Source organism: Muntiacus reevesi, chromosome 6 (genome assembly GCF_963930625.1).
Source record: "Muntiacus reevesi chromosome 6, mMunRee1.1, whole genome shotgun sequence".
NCBI classification, from domain to species: domain Eukaryota; kingdom Metazoa; phylum Chordata; class Mammalia; order Artiodactyla; family Cervidae; genus Muntiacus; species Muntiacus reevesi.
Window position 1 is genome coordinate 65982499 of NC_089254.1, and position 21186 is coordinate 66003684.

A 21186-nucleotide genomic window follows, 5' to 3' on the forward strand; every position below is an offset into this window, starting at 1 on the left:
AAGTTGGACGAAAGCATCCCCAGCGCCCATCTTTGCCCACTGAGCAAGCAGGTGAGGGGGTGTGCGACGCCCTGTTCCCAACCTTTCGGGTCCTCCTGCCACTAGGGCGTTGCTGAGTCACCGTGCAGAGCCCCCCTCCCAAACTCCTGGTCCAGCTGAGTAGTCCATATGGGGATGGAAGCAAGTCTTGTGCAGAAAGGAAAGAAGTGTTTCCAGAGCCGCTCATCTTCCTTTGCATAGAGAAAGAGGGGAGGGCTCACTTCCTGACAAGAAGTCACCTCCTGCCTTGGACAGCTGCGGTTATTGCGTGCGGACTCCTTGCGAACTTCCTGAGGTCGTTTTATTAATAACACCAGTAACAGCAATAACCATAACAGTAAACATCTACTGAAGGCTTATGCACAAAGCATTATGCCTACTGCTTTACCGAGATTATTTTATTTTTGCCACAACAACCCTATTGCTCTCCTGGAAACCAGGGCTTAGCCAAGCTTTGCAAGAAGCCCAGGGTAAGCCAGCTAGGAAGTGGTGGATCACGGGTGAGAAAGGCCTCCCTCCCTCCAGAGCCTGTGCTCTCAACCATTCTGCAGTTTTCTGGGCCTCTCCTTCAGCTCACGTTGCTGTACCATGCCCCCTTCCTTCTCCCCTAGCTCCACCCGCCCCCGCACCCCAGGCCATTCCTTCCTGTGGCTCAAGGGTAAACCCTAAATAGTATCAATCAATCAGATCAGTCCCTTTTGTCCAGGACTTGGCTCAGAAAAGGAGTTGGTGATGGACAGGGAAGCCTGGCGTGCTGCGATTCATGGGGTCGCAAAGAGCAGGACACGACTGAGCGATTGAACTGAACTGAACTGGCTCAGAAAAAAAGCATGTGACCCGTCCTGGCCTACGCGGAAGTTGGGGGAACATCTGCGGGGTGAGAGGGGGTCTGAGAAATGCTTCCCTTCGGGATATCGGAGCGCTGTGTGTAGTTCCAGGGTGTCCACCACCTGGTGGCGCTAGTGGTAAAGAACCAGCCTACCAACGAAAGAGACAGAAGAGATGCGGGTTGGATTCCTGGGTTGGGAAGATCCCCTGGAGGAGGACATGGCAACCCACTCCAGTATTCTCGCCTGGAGAATCCCAAGGACAGAGGAGCCGGTGAGGGGGTGGGGGAAGAGGCTACAGTCCATAGGGTCGCACGGAGTCGGACAAGGCTGAAGAGATTTAGCACGCACGCACCACCTGGTAACCAGCAACAGAGCTACTGTCAACAGAGACAAATTTGCAAGATTTAGCGCAATTAATGCCAGGGCTGAAGTTTAGGAAAGTGGCGTCCTAGTCCTTTCTCTATCAACAGTGAAATCATGCTGTTTCATGTTTATTCAGGATTTTATTCAAGGTTAATTCCTTTTGGGGACAAGAGATAATATAAAGAAATTAACAAATGAAAACTCGAGCAATTTGGCCATGTCTCTTCCCCACTGTTTCTGTTTCTTCATCTGTAAAATGACGGAAGAACTTCTGCTCCTGGGCGCTTCAAATGGAACCTCACAATCCCAACTTCTCCTGGGCACGCACATCCAATCTCATTCGGCCTCAAGGCTCTCAACAGCTTTTCCCCAGCTCCCTTTTCCATCAGGATTTCTCTTTGCCTACACAGGCAAGTCACCTCTTCCCTCCCAGGGCGTCAGACCCTCCATCTAACTGTGCTGCAAGTGCACATCCAGGCGTCTGAGCTTGACTGCCTTTCAAATGTTGTTTACTAGACTTCAAGTAGTCTCTCTGGGGCACTTGCATCTGGTTTTAAGCGTTTTGGAAAACAATGGCTACTTAACCAGTCACTTACTTGGTTCCCTTGGCAATTGCTTTAAAATATAGAATCAAATTAGAATGGAAATTTTCTTTCTTTCATTAAAGTCATGCACACTTTCCATTAAAATATTCAAAAAACCTATATATGTACTATAATATATACTGTATACTTTAACAATTCATCCGGAATCAGTAAGTGGTAACCAGCTCAACCCTCTAATGTTTCCCACCACCAAGGAAAGGAAGCCCAAACTCCTTAACAAGACATTCAAGACAGTTTACAGTCTACACATAACCAGCTCCAGCATTATTATCTACAATGGTAGATAGGGGTAGTAGATACCCCTAAGTCATTCTGGTGCACTTCTTCTCCCACGACATAGTACTTCAGTAGGTAGGGTGCCCACATTCTCTAGAATGCCCTTGAACCTTATCTCCAACTTTTCCAAGTCCAGATTAAATACCACTTTTTTGCAAGAAGCCTTTCCCATTCCTCGCATTTAACGACACAAAATACTCAATTGTCTATTGTTTGTTCTCAGTAAATGTAACATGTTTTGTGTTTATTGATACCCAGTATTCTAGAAATAATTCCCATGTGTCCAAATAGCAGAGGACTTCAACATTATTATGCAAACAAGTAAAATGGGTTATAAATATTATAGCAGACTGTATAATAAAGCTCATTCCCAGTTTAAGGATGAGCTGTTCTCATAAAGGCATTAAAGTTTCTTTCACCTTGTTTGTGTTAGAATAACTTTGACGCAGGTAATAGAAAACCTGTCTCTACTAGATTAAACAGCAAACAAAATGTAGTGTTTCCTGTAGTATTTCTCAAGATAGCAGGTGCTGAGGTTAATTAATTCATGTTTAATATTGTCAAGGACTCAGATTGTTCTCATCTTTCCACTACTCCATCTTCAGCTTACTGACCTTGTCCTTAGGTAGTTCTCCTCAGGGTCCCAAAGTGGCTGCCATAGTTCCAGGCATCACTTGAAGACATGGTAAAGTCCAGCCCAAAAAAATGAGACTAGTCTTACTTTAAATTTCTTCTTCTGGAGTCAGTTATACCAGAAGACCCCTCAGAAGATCTTTCCTCCTATTTATTTGGCCAGAACAAGACCCCATGTCTCTCTCTACAATTTCACTAGCAAAGGAGATGGGATAATCATCACTGATAACAAATCAGGATTTATCTTTGAGTTATATTGATGGGGAGGGGGTGGGGGAAAGGCAAGAGTTAAGACAATATCAAAACAAAAGCTGAATTTTAGTCAGTATCTCAGTCATTTATCCCTGCATACAAACTATCACAAAGCTTACTGTCTTAAAAAATATATATATATATTTTCCTGAAGAATCTGAACTGGGGAGAAAGGAGTGAGTCCCAGGAAAGAAGGGAAGATTATTAGGTAAGTATTTAAAAGTATTTCTCTGCAACTTATTATGGTTTATGATTTGAAAATCAAATATCCTTATGTTTAAATTATTCTTGTGAGTATGTGTGTGTGTCTGTGCTCAGTTGTGTTTAACTCTTTGCAACCCCATGAGCTGTAGCCCACCAGGCTCCTCTGTCCACAGAATTTCCCAGGCAAGAGTCCTGGAGTAGGTTGCTATTTCCTTCTCCAGGGATCTTCTTGACCCAGGGATTTAACTCACCTCTCCTGCATCTTCCTATGGATTCTTTACCACTGAGCCATCTGGGAAGCCCCCAAATTATTCTTAAATTGGTCTTTTCCACAAAATATGGTATACATTTTGTATATTTTGAAAATATACACACAAAAAATTGTGTATATTGATTTAATCAGTAGTAAGTTGGCTAAACTCAACCAGCAATTTTCTTAGAGGGTGGTAAAATGATTTCTACTCTTTTGCTTTGTTTTTTCCTAAAAACTAGCTACATAATGGACTCCACATCTTAAGTTTTCCTTTCAATAATAATGCTTAAATGAATGAAGTAATTTTTGCCCTAAATCTTTAGCTTGCAGACATCTAAGAATTAAGATCAAGAGGATAGCAAGTAATCCCTTTGATTTAGCAAATAATTTGATAATGGAATTACTAACCATGGGAATATTACCCTTTTGAAAATCAGTAAATAAAAAAAAAAGAAAGAAAATCAGTAAACCACAGAAGCTTTTGAAGACATAATAATTAAGTAATAATTCCCCTCTTTTAATCAGGGCCGGTAGGAAAATTGCAACATACAGTCTTTGTTTTGTAATATCATGTTATCGTAAATAGGCCTTCTAGTTCTCTTGTAACTTTTATACATCTGAGGCAAAAAAAAATTCTTAAGTGGTTGCTATAGTTAGATTCATATCATTTACTAAAATAATACATGGTATTCCTTTTGTAACTGTATCTTCCATCTTCTTATAAATGTATAGCTGTCGCTATAACAATACCCAGTCAGGTGATGAATGTTCATATATTAATGTTATCTCTCTCCCTTTTTTGTGCCCAAGAAACCCATGGCAGTGCTTGAACAAAATTGGATGTATTTCAACATCATCTTTGTGAATCATAGACCCTTAAAGCCAGAATCAGCCCCAGAATCAGCTATCTCATTTGATGAGTGAAGAAAGAACTTAAAGAATTTTCTGGAAGTTTCCAGGCTAATTAGTGGTAGTGTGAAATCTCATTATCTTGTTTTCTGCTTGACTGCTCTTTACACCACATAATACTATTAATGATTAACATTAAGGACAGAGCTAAGTTTAACCAGGTTATCAAGTCAGATTCCTTAATGTGGAGTTGGTGGAGCCCACTCAGTCATGTTCCTGCAGGGGGCAGGGTTTCCATTCTGCCCTCAGGGACAGAGAGTTTATCCTCTATCCTCCAGTCCATCATACCCAGAGAGCCCGCCTACCATTGTGTATACCATCAAGCTCCACTCACAGATAGCCAAGATCCCTGTTTTGTTACATGTCCTAGCCGCCCAGGAAAAACCAGGGTACAAGGAACATGCTTGATAAGGTGCTTCTGTCTTCCATGCTTGTTTTTTAGTTAGTGAGGAAAAGGGGAAAGGAAGAAGGCAATTGATAGTGTATTTCTTACCATCTCCTCACCATCACAGTGAATTTAAAGCCAAATTTTAAGATTAGAATCTGACAGCTCAATCATATAAGTAGGTTTTTTGTTCTCAAATGCTAGTTGAATTTTCCCCCTTAAATAATTATTTGGATTTAGAAATCCCAGGGTCTATATTTTTTCAATATGAAATTATTCCATTTGCTTCATTTATTTAAATCCACAACTCATCTGTTCAATTCATACACTTATAAACAGGAGGAAGGAAAATGTACTCTAACTCTCTAATATTTTTTTAACAACTAAAGCACAGCTAAGAAAATGAAGCCTCTTCATTCCCCTCTTCCTCCACCTTCTCTTCCTCCTCTTCTTCCTTTTGACCAACAACTGCTGTAATCCACACTAATGAGGTAGACTGTGCTAAGAATTTTCTTCACTTAACATTTCTCATTATTAATAAATTTTACACTGACAACTATAAAGTGAACACTTAGGATTTATGCACCTAACCTAATTACATATGCTGCATGTATGCATTTCATTATTTACTTGACAGATTCATTCCTTGATATCATAAATAATTAAATAAGAATCAAATATTAACAATCAGATACATATTAATTCTCCTCAAATCTGTAGAAACAAACTATATTTTTATCTTCAGTTCAACAAGCACTGATTAAAATGTCTTCATTAGGCAAATTTCATAAGCAAAGTTCTTGGTCTACATTTCTTACCTTCTCTAAAAATTAAACCTGGGTCAAATTATTCTGGAATTACTTCATGGAAAAAAATAAATATAGCAGTATTTTTAACAAGTCATGGGATTCATAATCTTTCTCAAGCACTGCTGCATCTTATATATGAAACATTAATCTTTGTGTTTGTTAGGAATTTTCAAATATAGTTTTTATTATAAACGAGGAACCAGCACCATCTTAGTTCTTAGTAGCATGTTACCAGAGCTTCCTGTCTTATGAGTTGATGGGTTTAACCAAATAATAATTATATAACTAGTTTAAAGAATAATTTCTAGACATTGTGGATAAGGTAAGGACTACATTTATTGGGGCTGAAATTTTACCCTGAGATTAAAATGTACAGCTGTTACTTTTTCTACTTTTAACAAGCTAGGTTTAAATTTTTTTATTCGTGTATATCAACATCTTCATTGATCAATCTTTTCTCACATACTATCAAATTTGCTTTGGTAGAGCATACCATACAATTTCATCATTTAAAAAATGTTAAAGATTCATGGATAGCCACATTATTCATAATAGAAGATTAATGCCAGGCTGACAGGTTTTTGTAAAGATCTAACTCTTTTTTCCTAAGTGCATATACCATATCTATGTGAAATGTACCTCTGATGTTGCATATTGATTACTCTCTTCTCTTCTCTTCTAAAGCTAAAGAGAGAATATTATGGAATGATTGTCAGGGTTAGTGTGTCTCTAACCTACACATGTACTATTAATAATTTATGAGCTGACTTGAAATACAGCATCAAGAAACCAACTGAGGACCACTGCCGCTGCCTGGAATGACATATACTCGGGGTTGACAGCATGTGCACCTAGATTTTGAGGTCCTGTTGTTAAAATATGTAGAGAGACACAAACGTTCTAAGTGCCAGAGCTAACTGAATGGAAGGAAGCCACACTTCTTTGTTACAAATCTCTGGAAGCTATATTTATGTCTTTTCATCCCATCCTTTCCATGCCATGAAATTTTCTTATTAAATTATTTAATCAGCTTGCCAAGTGAACTCATGGTGTCTATAAACATTAGAGTCTCCACTCAAGAAATATAGAGGTACAGAAAGCAGAAGCTTGGGTCTTCTTATTCCCCACATTCCTTCACATCTAGAGGTTGTCTGGGGTGGATCCTTCCAGACTGTGTTCTATGCTCATACAAAGATAGTGGGGGTGGGGAGAGAGAGTCCCCTCTACCCTCAAAAATGGTATCACACTCTACACACTGTGCTGCAGTTTGTTTTTTTCATACAACATATCTAAGACATTTCCCAGATCAGCACATATGTTTGTAGTTCTTTTTTTTTTTCACTGTTTTCTCATTTATTTTTTAATTGGAGGAAAATTGCTTTACAATTTTGTATTGGTTTCTGCTGAACAATAACGCAAATCAGCCATAATTATACACATATCCCCTCCCTCTTGGGCCTCCCTGCCTTCCCCCAATGCCACTCCTCTTGGTCATCACAGAGCACCAGCCTGGGCTCCCTTTGTTATATAGCAACTTCTCACCAGCTGTAGTTCATTTTTAAACAACAACATAGTGTTCCATTTTATAGAATACCATGGCTCATTTATCCATCCCCTTATTAATAGATTGTTAAGCTGTCCCAGATTTTTCATAATTGAAAAACAATGCCAGATACACGGGAACATATATACTATGTACTTGCTTAACTATTTTGAAAAGACAGAGTTCCAGAAGTGAAATTGTTAGGTCAGTAACTAATCTTTTAAATCTCTTTAACCCATCAATTAGGTAAGAATCAATAAGTATTACTATTTAGGATTTAAATATTATAACATTTCATTAATAGATTCGCTTGTAATATGTTAAGTGTATTTTTTAAAAAACATACTTTTACAACTTTAAGAGTATGGAGTAATTTTGGAAAAAGATTATGTTTTAGTTACATTAATTTCATATGTGAGTAGCTTTCTGCAAAAGCAGACTAAAGTCAAAGTTGTTTCCAGTGTTTTAGCAATATGTCATCAAGTCACATGTGTGTGTATATTATTTTTAACATCAATGTCCAAAGCAGCCAGTCTTCATTTCAGCAATGCTATCCATAACTAAGGATGTTTATGGAGATTGACAACTGTTAAACCACTGAATGCTTTTCAAAATATATTAAAAAAATCTTATGTGTGAAAACATTTCATCTAGGAAATCTAATTAAAAGCAAGGTTATATTTATTTGAAACCATCACAAGTAAGTAAACTTATAAAATTTCCTGCTTTTCACCTAAACTGTTTGGAGCCTTCTACAAACAGCGTCATGGTTACCTACTGTGTCAGGTTCTATTATATGAACTAGAATATGTTTTCAGAGAAGAAGCTTGCATCCGATGACAGACACTTCCTATCTGCTAGGACTCATATATAAAAATTGGAACACTGATCATTTCACGTAGAGATTTTCCATAGCGAGAAGATAAAGGGAAATCTTGTTATGCTAACTGACTTACTAGTCAAAAGTAGCCAGGGCATTGAAACCTAGAAACTAGTTAATGGTTTGTAACAAGTCAGAAATAAAGATGTTCAACCAAGAAAAATGACATTAAGCAGCACTGGCTACAAGAGAAAAGAGCAGCCTGTCAGAATCACACGAGGACTGTGGTGACAGGTAGACAATAAAATGGGATGACACTGGGTCCTCTCACCGGGGGTGTTTTCAACAGCTTTCTCTTGGGAGTTTCCATGCACTTCCTTTGTAGGAAACCTTCCCTTTAAAAATGGCAGCAGACCCCTTGGAGGTCTTATTAAAATTCTCCTTCGGTGTTATGAAGTGTGTTGTTTAAGGCAGATGGCAGTACCTGAACGGTTCATTCCTCATTGTATAAAGGAAAGTGAGGAAAACAGTCATACCAAGAAGGTAGTTTGTGGCTGACATATCCTAGTAATATTGCACGGTGGCCATCGTCAGAGAAGAAATGAATCAAAGAGGAAAATCAGTCCACAATCCCACCTAAGATGGCAGAAAGCATGAATCTAAACAGAAGCAATATGGTACATAATGAATATTTCATATTCAGATTGATACCCATTATATCTGCAAACAAATTTCATATACCAGTTAAACTTCCATAGCACCACTAGGATAAACATGGTTTTTTGTTTTAAGAGAAATTTCCTTTCATTCATTCTTCACTAGAAAACTGCAGCTAAAACAGTGTAACTCTTCCTACCTCATTATGGACTATAAAGGCTATGCCATGCAAGAACTGAAAGAAAGCAAAGAGTTTAACTGTTGCCCAATGACTTCTTTAATACAAGTAATTTCAAGGAATCAATCTACTTTATCTAAAATAATGCTATCACTTTTTTACTTAACCCTGTTCTAAGTAAAGTTAAATCATTTCCCATATGTCTAAAGTATTATAATACCACTAAACTATTTCCAATAGAATAATAGCTTCGAGAACACTCTTCTAAACCACTTCTCTCTTTTTTTATTCTATCCCAACATATTTTAAGTTATACGGCAAAATAAACATTTCATAACCTTTTTCAGCTGAAGTTTTTTCTACTAATATCATTTCAACCAGTGGGAGATCTATATTTTCCATGCTGCAGTTCAACATCTAAAATTATTTCTGATATAGATTAGCTGTCCCTTCGTGAACCATGAAAGACAAAATCTAAGCCTCTTTAAGCCTGTCTTGTTTGACAGCATGCACGTATTTACATGAAATATAAAGCAAATATTTGTTCTTTTCATACAAGCTGTCAGCACAAACTTGCATTGTTTAGAAACCTGTTTAGACAAACAGAATTGGCATTTACCACATAACATATGGTAAAAGGTCAACAATAGGTAAAATCAAAGATTATCGAAAAAGAAAGAAAGCGTTGACATGCATTTGTGGAACCAAAGTTGATCACATTATGCCGTAACTCATATAGTATATTGACAATTAAACTTCGTTGTGTATTCATTGTTTGTTTAAGAAAATGTGAGGCTTAATTTTAGTTGCTTACTTATCAGAGTATTAACTTTTGGTTCACTGCAGGGATAGGTGTAAGAAAACTGTTACCTGAAAAGTTCCCAATTAAAGTTGCTTTTCAGCTTTTTCTCCACAGAACTTTCTAATTGCTAATAGGAACATACTCTGGACATTTCTTGATATTACTGCCACCTAATCAGGGTCACTGAGCTACCAACTCCAACTGCCCAGGACAGTTCTTGCTTTAAGGAACTAGTGATTCCTGAGTGTGCAGGAGCAGTAGTTTACCAAAAGATCAAATTTGCTTTCCTCCTGCCTTTAGGATTTGCACTATCATGGCTTTCCTGGCAAATGCCTCCATCCCGGGGGCACATTTCATCTACCTCTAGACCTGCTCTGTTCTGAAGCCACAAGGACAGAACTTCTTCTGCTTCCTGTGGACAGCGTCCCATCTGCTGAACACACATTTTAATAAGTGAACTCTATTTCCAGGGAAATACCTATTGGTATTAACAAGAAAATAGCATCTCTACAAGATTTTCTGAAAAGAAATGCTGTCAGTGCCACTCATTCTACCTTCAAAGACAAGTCCCTGTAATTACTTTCTCCCCTTCATTTCCTTGTCTGGATAAAGCAACGAGATCAAGAGAACCTATCCATTTTCCCCAGATACCTTCCAAACTGTGCATCCGCTTTTGCAGGCTGGGATCAGAAATTTCATTATCTGTATTTGTATTAGTAATTCACTGCACAGAGAGAACAGGGGCAGAGGAGGACAGCAAGCATGAAAGCAAACATCAGACAGACAATTGTATATATGCAAATGCTTGCAAATTTCTGCCAGCATCTCCCTATCTATAACCAAGCAACATGGAAGCCTATTCATTCCTCAGTCTCTTCACTGCCAAACATGGTTGTGGATTTGAAGGGGAAAATCCAGGAAACATTGAACTTTTAGCCACTGAGACTAAATCTAACTCAAAAACTACTACATAAAAGGCTAATGCATAAATATAATCAATGATTTTCTAGAAAGACATGAGATATGCAACCTCCTGGCCACAGAGAGCAGAAAAACAAAGATGCCCTGGGAGGGGGCGGGAGAAGGGATCTGCTGCAAGTGACTCTCCAGCCCAGTTGTCAGAGGACTGAAGGGTTGCCTTCAAGCTTCATGTTGTGCATGTGCATAAGCTGCCTGGGCAAGAAGGGGTATGGGAAACCAAAAAGAGGCAGGATGAAAAAATGCCCCCAAATTCATAAATACAAAGTGTTCACTGTCAAATGAATATACATGGTGTTTGAAAATGACAGCAAAAATCATCATGTGTTTTGTTTTGCCTTGAAATCAATTATTCTCACTGTTGGTAATAGAAAATTCCATGACTTCATTCTTATATGTATACTCTACTCACTGCAAATCCCTTTCACATATAGTAATTCCATTCATCCTCAAAATTGTGTTTCAGGGTAGGGTCAGCATTATACCCAATTTACAGTAAAGAAACCTGGACATGGAGGTTAAACCAGCTCCACTGTGAACAGAGAGCTAAAGGGGTGGCCTGAAGAAAATCAATAGACTTGTGAGAAGAGAAGGGACAGCGGGTAGGTGAAACAATGGGTGTTTACTATGTCTACTAGTTGTCCTTCAGCTACGGCCCCTGATTCATCCTGTCTGGTATTATGGTTAGATGTTTTCAAGTGTATCTGCTCTCGGATGGACAGCCCCTGAGAACTATATATCAGTTATCACTGTATCTCCTGAAGGACCCAGGACAATCCTTAGAATATAGGATAAGCTCAATAAATGTTTTTTTGACATTACTGTTTCATTAAACTAGTTTAAACTAGTCTTTTAAGCTAAAAGACCACTTCAGGTTTTTTAAGTTCTGTGGTGTCTTGTTCTTTTTATTTCATGGATATACATAAAATCTCAAACACTGTTAAATACCTTCTAACACTGTCAAAGACAGAGCTTCAACAGTAGAAGCAAATAACCTATGTTCATAATCTACACATATTTTGACTCTCCTCTAAAATCATTTCTTCAGTTAATTTACACAGGTAAAAAAGAGTAAGCTTCTGCGGTGCCTTTCTAAGTCACTTCATTTGGCTCTTCTATTTTTGTTCAGCAAATGTTATATTTGCTGAAAATTCGAGTGCCTGAGACTCCCTGCATCCTTTCATAATCTGTTAGCGTGCAGTTGTTCATCATTTGAATTTCACTGCAGTGTAGAAATGACCTTAGTCTTTCCTTGAGTCATTTAATTTCCATCTTTCTGACCTTTCTCAAGGAGTCTCCTCAAAGCCTGTAATCTCAAGTACTGCTTCTTTTCCTTCTTTCTGGGTTTATAGCCGCCCCGCTTGAGATTGCCCAGCCTTTTCTGAAGTTAGACATGGCCATGAGCCTGAGTTCTTATCAAGAGATGTGGTGATGATTACAACTACCAGATCATCTGTTTAAGGATGTCTGGGGTTTGATTTCGAAGAATCCAGCAAAGAGGGACATATCTGGGGCACAGAATGGTACAAGTTCTACCATAGGACCCTAACTTGAAGCTGAGTGATGGGCACATGGGGGTGAATTATACTACATTATCCCCACTTTCATTTCAATATATTTGGAATTTTCTATTAAAAAATAAATTCAAAGGTGCTGGCCCTAGTTGTGTTGTCTCCTTTCCTTATCACTGGCTGGAAATAGAAATGACTGGAGCGAACTTGGAAAGCACCTGTGGAGGATGGCAGAGCCACTCCCCCCACCCCCAGCCTGGGTCCTGGAGCAGGACTTGTCCACCTGTCTTGTAGATTTCCTGAAAGAGAAATTGATTTCTCGATCATTTGAGCTATTGCACTGTGGGGTCTCTGATAGCTAGAATTCTCTACATAACTCAAGCCCCTTATTTAGTTACATTCTATTTCAAAACATACTGGACCATAAAGAAGGTCTTTGGACCATGAAGAAGGCTGAGTGCCAAAGAATAGATGCTTTTGAATTCTGGTGTTGGAGAAGACTCTTGAGAGTCCCTTGGACTGCAAGAAGATCAAACCTGTTAATCCTAAAGGAAATCAATTCTGAATACTCATTAGAAGGACTGATGCTAAAGCTGAAGCTCCAATAATTTGGCCACCAGATGTGAAGAGCCGACTCATTGGAAAAGACCCAGATGCTGGGAAAGCTTGAGAGCAGGAAAAAGGGACGGCAGAGATGAGACAGTTGTATGGCATCACCGACTCAATGGACAGGAATCTGAGCAAACTCCAGGAGACAGTGGAGGACAGAGGAGACCGGCTGTGCTGCAGCCATGGAGCTGCAAAGAGTCAGACACGACTTAGCGACTGAACAACAACAAAATTTCAAACAGTCTTCTTTGCTCTAACAGCCAGCATAATCTCACTCATCTTCCCCATCCCTTTACTCCTCTTGGGCTCTCTTATTGGTCGGCAGGGTGTTAGAACTCAACCAACATTTACTATGGTTACATTTTTTGTTCCTCTGAAGATCAGGCTGAACCACAAGCCATACAAACACCTAGGTTGCACCAAGACTACCTTAAATTAAATTGCTCACAATCCAACTCACTGTCAAAAACCTTACAAAAAATGTCACTTTTTAGTCTGGAAGTCTACTATTTAATACAGTTACTGACAAACTTGATTTAGAAAAGAACTATACGTTACTATAGAAAAACTTAGGATGAAGTAGTAATATTGAGAACATCTCAATCAGATAATAAAAGGTTAAGAAGAAATTTAATTTTCTTTACACAAAATATGCTTGTATTCTAAACCAGTATTCTTGCCTGGAAAATCCCATGGACAGAAGAGCCTGGCGGGCTACAGTCCATGGGGTCACAAAGAGTCGGACACAACTAAACGTGAGCGCGCACACACACCCGTTCTAAACCACTGTGTAGGTTGCATCTGATCTACCAAGTGTTTTCTCTCTCACCTCCCCAGTCCAGCACAATCCAACTCAGTGCTCTCGTGGACTTTTGAACTTCAGTGTGTATACAAGGCAAATGCTCTCCAGTCCAGAAGTTTCTGTCCTTCCTGTGGCCTCACACCAGCCTCTTCCACACTAACCCTGGCCATAGATTGGGCTTAACATGTGTAGCATGAGGTGCGTGGGTTAAAACAATTTTCTAAAAGGAGTTGTTAATCCTTGTGATGAATTGCCAAAGAAGGTCACAGACTCTTTCTCCAAAGGTCCTTAGAAATAAAGTAGATTTTCACAGAATGACTTTTAGAGGAGGTCCCGTGAAGGTCAGAGGATGAACTTAGGTAAACCAACAGGGAGAAAAGCAAAAACAGGATGCAAGTTAATGTTTGCTATTCGTTGAAACTAAACAAAAGGAGGAGTTTGGGGAAGTTCTCTTTTCAGGGTTAGACTGTACGTTTCACTCTACCCACTTTTGCTCACAGGGAAAAAGATAATCAGCTGCAAGTATAGCCGATTGTTCCCACCCTCAGCCCCCAGCACTGTTCACACTCCACACTCCCCTCCCAGTCCTGCTGCCCACATCCTTCAGGAGAATTCCCTCTTTGCCAGACTAGTTCCTGAGCTGTGGCTGCCCAGGTTGGACCAAGTGTGGGCAGGAATCAAGAGGATTGGGTTTACATTAAGAAGAGTAAATAAGGTTAGAGAACAAGGAAAAGACAAGAGCCAGTGTGGGCTGGGATCTGGAAGTTTGGAAAGAGACTAAAGTTATCACAAGTTGAAAAAAAGCTGACAAGAAATGTGAGATGTAAATATCTATATCTATCTATGTATATCTATCTAGAGACAGAAAGAGAAGAGGACTGAGGCTTTTAAGAACGTTTTGGAGTATTAGAATCCTTTGGTATTTTTTAAAGAGAATTCAGTAAGGCTTTAAATTATTTTTCAGTTGCTTTTTAAAAGTCAGACTGGGCTTCAGCTTTAAATGGGATTATATGACATAGCAGACTACATTTGGAAAAAATACTCGTCTGTCCATCAAATAAAATATTCCAACTTAATCATCCACTATTTATTGAATATCAGTTGCTCTATTATGTACACACTGAGCTAGGCACAATGTCTTAGAAACAAATTAACCAAAAGAACTATTTCATCAAAATATTTCATCGAATGGTTTCTTTGATAACTGAAAAGAGGAATCTCAAGCAAAGCTTTGATTGACTGCCATGTAGACCTCACGAATGGACAACTACATCACCATGTCAAGGTCTTCTGCCACAGAGAGATGAGACATGAGTCACTGTAACAGCAGGTTCTTCTACACCTTCCGGACAGCCAACGATGTCCAGTTCCAGGAGGAGATCTCTCTGAATCACCTGCCACCATTCCTGAAGTTGATCCACTGCTACTTTTGCTAGTTCTACCACAGGAAAGGGGCTTTGAAAAGGGTCTGTATACCTTTTGCCTGCATAGGAGTGTAACTCATCTCTGGCTCGACCTCGCTCTGTATTAAACTGTGGCTAGTGCTGGGAGGTTGAGGTGGGCCAGAGGTAAAATGCATTCTTCATCCTCCAGGGGCTTCTGCCTGAAGAGAAGATGGGTGACCAAGCGCACAGCACAGGGCACGGGTGCTGCCAGAAAGGCAGTGCGAATGTGAAGTAGGTCCTGCGCGGAAACAGCAAAAGCACCCCTGCCCTGCAGGGGGTGTGGTCAGAGTGGGCATCTGTACCAGGAGACATTTCATTAGAGTCCTGAATAACTAGGTGAAATGAACCAGGCAAGAAGGCCTGAGTAAGGAAAGCGAGAGAGCCTTCCAAGCAGAGGGAACTCGCGCTGATTTCATCAGCACCTCACAACTTGCCCACAGGGTGTATTATTATCTTCATGTTGTATATAAAGAAACAAACTCCAAAAGGTTGAGGGACCTACCCCAAGCCACTCATCTTTAGGCAGTGAACCTAAGATTTCAACTTAGCGCCATACTCCCTGCCTCTTTACAGAACCTGGTCACTGAAAGGGAATCCTTCTCATTTAATGATATCCACATTGACTTCCCTGGTGGCTCAGAGGTAAAGGACCCGTCCGACAGTGCAGGAGACGTGGATTCGAGCCCTGTGGTGGGACGATCTCCCGGAGAAAGAAATGGCAACCCATCCCCATATTATTGCCTGGAAATCCCATGGACCGAGGAGCCTAGGGGGCTACATTCCATAGGATCACAAAGATCACATAAGATCACTGAGCGTGCATGCACCCATCTCTCACACCATATCCTCAAGAACGTTTAGGATGAACATGTGCATGCTCAGATGCTCAGTCATGTCTGACTCTTTGCGACCCTATGAACTATAGCTGCCCAGGCTCCTCTGTCCATGGGATTCCTCAGGCAAGAATATTGAAATGAGTTGCCATTTCCTCCTCCAGCGGATCTTCCCAACCGAAGGATGGAACCCTCATCTCCTGCATCTCTTTGCATTGGCAGGCAGATTCTTACCACTAAGCCACCTGGGAAACCCAAGGATGAACACAAGTGTCCCTTAATCATTCTGGGAAAAAGATCCAAAGTATTATAGACTCAAAAGATCATGAAATTTTTATTGTTTTTTTGGATACAGTTTTGTAAAACAGTATCCCCCTACACACACACACACACACACACACACACACACACACACATACAGTATCTCAACATATGAAAGGCACTGAGAAGTCCTGCAATAGTAATAGACCATGAAAACTTCCACCCTACCTCCTTTTTTCCCTTTCTTTCTTTCTTTTCTTAAAATAACATTTATTAACACCTTTAAAGACATTCTGTATTTAGTCTTTTTATTGTATTGATGAGGATACTGCAGTCTACAGAGGGTGGGCGCTGCCTTTGGGTATGTGTTAATGGCAGAGTCAGAACCCAATTCAACAGACTTCCCTCCTGTCAACACTCACTTGGGTAAATCACACTTCAAAGTGTCCATTCCATACCTCCAATATATAAACAGTACACAGAGCACAAGAGCTGATAACCTTGTAATTGTCAACTTACAAATTACTCTTTTAAAAAAAATACAAAGAAATCCCTAGGTGAGAGCTGAGATGGTGTATACAAATTTGAAGTGTGTTTATACACACTATTAATCGCCCTTGTCATGGTTTATACTAGTTATCCAAGTCTTGCTGATATCAATTGTTTATCTTCACAGACATCCCACAGAAATAATAATACTAATAACAACTACTAGCTCTTTTTTGCTCTCAATGTGAAGGATAACATTAATATATTGATGCAAATTTCCAGTGTTTATGCATGCACTTAAATGGAACCAAAGCTGAAGAAATCACTTCTTAACAAGATAATCACAAAACAAATCTTTGTACCAAGTACTTCATTACTAGATTAAATTCCATCATCACTAACTAAAAAAAAAAAAAACTTTGGAATCTGGTTGGAATCAAGACAGAAAAAAAAAAAGTGGGAGAGGAGATTGGAAATCCTTTTGTTTTTGCAAAGACTCACATTATAGCACTATTTCTTATATTAAAATTAAAGTTATTTGACTGGAAATTCTTTAAAGTAATGTACAAATTTAAAAACATATTTCAAGAGCAGTCAGTACTCAACTTCGAAGAGTATTTATGAATAATAACATACTAGAAAAGGTCAATTGGGCTTTCTACCTAAAAAGTTAAATATTCAGTGCCTGTATTCTGCATTTGTTACCAAAGTCCCCTTTATCAGCAGAAGGAGGCAAATGATACCCTGAAAATGTTTTAAACGTGCAACTTTGCTTATCTTCCTGTATTAATGATCCTTATGACAGTTGTTACATTAACCTTATCACATTGCACAGCAATAGGGGAAACCAGTTGTGAAAAGAAGAAAAAGAAAAAGCATTTAGTTTAATCTTGGAAACTTTTTTTTTCTAATTGAGCATTTTTCTGATTGTCAAGGAGGGTGAAAATGAAAGTTAGATTTTTACTGAGTTTTCTTAAAATCTCAAAGAAAAAACTAGACATTTCCAAATGGGTGACTCATTAACCATCATATACTGTGAAAAGGACACAAATTAGACTATCGACTAGTGGCTCATTATGTGAATTCTGGGTTTCCTGAGATCCACAAAGAGGCTCTGACTAGGAGACAGTCAATGGCTCTTGAAAAAACCAGTTTCTCTTTCAAGGTTCTGAATCTCTTATTTGTGGATATCCTATTCAAAACTTGCCATTTGCCTCTAAGACGTCTATGTCCTTCTTCATGCATTTGTGTGCACATAGAGGAAATTCAAAGGCTCCATCTTTTAATCCCTTTTACCTTTGACAATAGTAAACCTGACCCTGAGACCCTTCTATCTTCTCATTCTCTCAAGGTGCTTGAGAAACCACCTAACTTTATGACTAAAATTAATGTTTTTATTCAACTGCAGGTGCTTGAGCTCAACACCCATACCAGCAGAGTGAAAATCAGCCCCTTTCATTCCTTCAGCCAGGTAATATGCTTTTTCCTTTTTTCTTTTTCTTTTTTTCATTTTCCTTTTAATGCAGAGCAGGGATACTGATTACAAAGAGGCAGTTTGACTCCAGCAATAGGTCTTCTTCACTAATCCTCACTGTCATGGAAATTCCAGCTGCTACAAGAATAAGAGGCTCAATCCATATTTGCCAGCTCTAATATGAAATCTGTCAGAGCCCAAATTAATGAGTTCCAAATTCCTTACATCACGATAACAGGTTAAGACTGGTCAATTAATTACATAAATCCTTCCCGATTCATTGTGCGTTTGCAGCCCAGATTGTGTCTTACATTACTCCATGACACAAGGCCTTTTGGCTCCTGTTGTTCTGCAGAAAGGCCCCATTTAAGTGGAGGCTGCCTGCCACGGCAAAATGTTAAATGTCACCCGTTAAATTTGCACTTTTCTGTAATTGCTTTTGTTAAAAAAAAAAAATTAAATTACAGCACAGGGCTCCCAGTATACCACTACATAGAGGGCCGGGGTTGTACTGAATGGATCCCAGGGCAGGCAAGCTATCTTTTATGGTTTACACAGGTGTGATAGTTTACAGTCTCCTTTTTACCTGGTGCCCGGTAGGCAGCAGAGCCCAGAACGTGCACGTTTATGAAAAATATACCAAATTTCCCTAAGATCGATGGCAACAGAAACATATATGCAGAAGATTCTTTTATGAAGAGATTAAAATAGGATTCTTTAGCCAGTTTCCCTTTTGCTTACCAGTGAAAGTTTTAGATATATAAAACACTTGATCTAATCACCTTTTCAGGACCATATATTGTACAGATGTGAGTTATACTTGTTCAGGTATTTGTGGTGAATGTTGCAGATGGTTTTCCTGTTTGCAACTGGCACACACCTACACAGGGCGAACAATTGAGGATTAAGATCTCGAAAGACTTTAAAAATTATCCAGACTTTAATCCTTATTAAAACATCAAAATGCACCTGGAATCACAACTGGTTAGATTTAGACCTAGAACTATAAGGCGTCCAAGTTCCAAATTCCGAGTGCCCTCTCTCTTCACTGCACTACACTTCTGGTGGAGTGGACTCTTTATGCACCTAGTTGCTCTGTATCCAGTGGAACCAGTGCCGGTTATGTTTCCTGCATCATCCTTTTGACAACTGGCTGCTCTGAGAACAAGGAACAGATGACGCTCCCAAGGACCGACGGAAACCTGTGTAGGGCGTGGGTTCTTTCCACTTGGAACCCCACACCACCACGCAAAGCCTAGCCAGACCCCAGGCGGCGCGTTCTCCCACGGATCGCCGGGCCACCACGCTGGCCTGGCAGCGCCCCCCTCTGTCCTCCTGCAGCCTTGCACCGGGTCTGCCACCGGCCGCGCCCTTCCTTCCAGGGTTAAGGAAGCTCGGCCTCTGGGCTCCCGGCCCTAGTGGGGTGAGGGACTTGTCTTTCCCTATACATTCCCCCCACACTCCCTCCACACACGCGCACACATTAAACCTTGACCCAGGGCCGTTTCAAGACCCAGAAGCACGCGCTTCTTCCTCGGCGACCCGGTCCCGCAGCCAAGCGCACCTGTCCCCTCCCTACCCACAAGGGAGCGGGCGCATTAACGCGAAGGCGCTCCCACCGCAGGGTTTATTTAGGGCTCTGGGGAGATTCCAGGGGAGAGGGGACAACTAACGTGTGCGGTGCGGACGCAGATAGAACGTTCGGAACGCGTGGGCTTCGCCCCAGCTCCATCGCGACCCCGGAGCGCTCCCGGGCCCCTACAGGCCGCATCCACACCCTAGCCGGCGGCGCGTCTTCGCCCTCTCTTAGGCCCGGCGGCGAGGTCGAGGGCTCAGTGCCGCGCGAGCTTCTGCAGAACAAAGACGGGTCCAGCCCTAGAGTGAGAACTGCCGCCGCCGCCTCCCCGGCTCCGGCCCGGCTGCCCTGACCCAGCTAAGCCCGAAACCCACCCGAGCGACTGGCGGCAGCCGGCTCCACGCCCGCTCCCAAACCAGCCGGGCCCCGGAAACGGCTGAACCTGCAGTCCCCGGGGGTCATCGGTATTCAAACCTCCCTCCCGCACCAAACCTGTCACCCCAAGCCCCTCTGCATTATTATTTTTATTATTTTTTTCAAGTCGCCAAGTTGTCATTCTAAAGTTAGGAAGGGGGCCTCGCGGTGCCCACGTTCGAGGCAGGTGGGCAGGGGAGGGGGCACTGCAGGTCGGCGCTGTAAATCCTGTCTCTTTGCGGTTGTTGTTCCCACTCACCACCCGCCGCCCCCCTCCACCCGCGTTGGGTTTTTTTTTTTTTTTCCCTTCTTTCTTTCCGCCTAGCAGTTGCTATGGGTTACCAGGGCGGTTGCCATGGGTTACCGGACCGAGGCCGGCTGGCTCGCTACCTGCCACCCAGTCGCCGCCGCCGGCGGAGCGGCCCGGGCGGGAGGCAGCGGGAGCGCGCGTGTGCGGGCAGCGGCGCGGGGAGTGTGCGCGAGCCGGCCGGGCGCCGCAGCCAACAGGCGGCCCGGGTGCCGCAGCGGGAGCGCCGCCGCCGGTAGGGTGGGGGGCAGAGCTATAAAGAAGGCCCGGAGGTAAGAAACAAGCAAAAACACAACCACAAGTTATGCCCGTGCTGTTCCTCTAGCAGCAAAGACAAGCGGTGTGGGGTTTGGATGCATCTACACTTCTCGTCGGGGGAGAAAGGGTATTTTCCTGTTTAGCATAAACCATCTGCGTAGTGTCTTGAGAGTTTAAATTCCGCAGAAAAATTGTAGCTTAATTTTTTTTTCTCGTTTCCTATTATTTTAAAAGGAAGTCTTTGGAATTTTGGAGAAAAGGGGTCAACTACCAGTTTGCGCAGCTAAAATAAATGAGCGTCCAGTGCACCGTTCCTAACAATGATCTAGAAAAGTTTCCATCAAGAGTGAAGAGCAATTGTGTTTGACTTAAAGGAACAATGGTGACTCGTTTGTGAGCTGCATATGGCAAAGAAGAAAGCCAGAATCCTTTGTAAATATTTCAAATTTAAAGAAATTGTTGCTTATGTACATCCTAAAATTTTTGAATTCCATTCTACTAAAATGTATTAATTTCGTATGACCTTTATGTGCAAAGGAAATTGTACCTATGCTTTGAATGTCTAATTACAATAACTAATTTCAGACAGCTTTTTGTATTTGAAAATATGTGTATATATATGTTATATATATAATAAAGGTCTATATTCCAAACAAAAGCAGAAAATTGTA